At 44.9% G+C, this 1,871-nt stretch overlaps 1 pseudogene; it reads right to left on the bottom strand.

The window, feature by feature from the left end:
• Positions 1 to 1,246: 1,246 nt before the first annotated feature.
• LOC102812010 lies at positions 1,247 to 1,867 on the bottom strand (annotated as a pseudogene).
• Positions 1,868 to 1,871: the final 4 nt, after the last annotated feature.

The following is a 1,871-nucleotide window of genomic DNA, read 5'->3' on the forward strand; positions in this document are numbered from 1 at the left end:
CCCCATTGAATGTATATACCATACTTTGTTTATTCATTCTTCTTTTTATACATACTAGGGCTGTTTCTACCTTCTTGCTATTGTGACTTGTGCTGCTAAGGACATTTGTGTGCATATACTTGTTTGAGTGCCTGTTTTCAACTTTCTAGAGTATATAACTAGTAATGAAATGGTAGCATCATATGCTGTAATTCCATGGAAGAAAAGACTTGATAATCTACTGCCATTAAGATTACAGCCAAGATAACTCTGGGAGTAGCACCAATCAGTAACACATGGGGTTATCATGAGTCAGAATCAACTCAACAGCAACTAACACACAACATCACTTGGTAATTCTATATTTACTTTTTCTGCAGCTGCCAAATAGTTTTTACAATGGATAACCATTTTTTTTTTAAAGTTTTTATCATGAATTGAGTGAAAGTTTACAGGGCGTATCATCAGTTTTACATTAAAAAATCATGTACTTTGCTTCATTACAATGATTTAAATCCCCTCCATGTACCATCAGTTAACAGTATTTCTCGCTATTCATTTTAACTCTCTCTTTTTTTAAAAAAAACAACGCTCAGGCATATATAATAATTTAAACCACCAAAGGGCACATTCTGCAAGTCTGCCTCCTCTGGTCGGTCACCAGTTCTCAGTCCCTCTCTTTCCATGAATCTAGAGTCCTCAGCCACTCCCCCCATCCATGCCCTCATCTCTGCCTCCATCTCTGGTGCCACTGCTTCTCTGGATAAGGTCCTGCATTCTGCTTGTGCTCTTCTCCCTTGATGGGTCCTAGGGTCCTCTGTTTCTGGTCTGTGAGATTTAACTACTCCCTCCATTTTTGTTACAAAACTTCTACCTTTACAATTGTGATAGTCACAATTAGTCATGATAACAATTACTTACTAGTGAATCATAAGAATCTTATCCCCATCTCTTTTTACCAGACCCATCTAGACAAGAGGAAACTTTCAGTGGGGACTCTATGTCCCCCTCGCCCACTCTTAAACTAAATTCCCTCTTGAAACCTTGTAAGCCAGTCACTTCGTGCCTTTATCACCCCTTCATTTTAGGTAGCCAATGTCTAAGTTGCCTGTCCCTATCTACCCACCAGGGCACTTAAAAAAAAAACATTTTTTTAACACTTATAATATTCTCTCAAAAGTTTATTACAAACTAGTTTCACAGGCCACAAGGAAACACAAGGACTATGTACACCCTTACAGGAAACAGGCAGGAGCTGAGGATGAGTCTAGGGCCTTGGTGGGTGCATTCCTGGGGGAGGGGCCTTCACATCCCTGGGAGAGGTGGCCACATCCCTGGAGGGGGCATACCCATTGGAGTCCCTCGTCCAGGTGGTATTCCCATTGGGGAACTCATGGGAGGCCTCATACCAGGAGGTGGACCCATCATGCCTGGAAGGGGTGCCCCCTGCCCATAGGTGGTGGAGGGGCTGCATGGCCAGGTGGGTACTGGGTCGGGGCCCCTGCTAATGCTGGCTGTGGCAGCAGCTGCAACAGTGCCTCTTCCTTGTGGGGTCATCACCTGTTGGGAAAGCCCACCAACTCCTCGGACTGGCCCAGCAAGTCCTGCAGAAGTCTGGGGCATTGGAACACCAGCTGGAATGCCTCTGCCCATGGCCCTACTAATCCCTGCCTCCAGCTGCTCCAGCAAGTGGGACTTGGGCAATGCCAGTGTCTTTGGGAGGAGGCCTGTCTACAGTCATCGAGATCAGGTTCTCTCCTCACAGCAGCACCAGACCGAGGACTCCCTTCTCTTCCCTTTCTGCTTGTTTTGAATTCTTTGGTTTAATCTTCCTGAATTCATCACAGGCACAAAGGATCAAGTTCATGTGCTTGTCAAAAGCCTTAAAGGTG

Source organism: Chrysochloris asiatica, unplaced genomic scaffold (assembly GCF_000296735.1).
Source record: "Chrysochloris asiatica unplaced genomic scaffold, ChrAsi1.0 scaffold06504, whole genome shotgun sequence".
NCBI lineage: Eukaryota > Metazoa > Chordata > Mammalia > Afrosoricida > Chrysochloridae > Chrysochloris > Chrysochloris asiatica.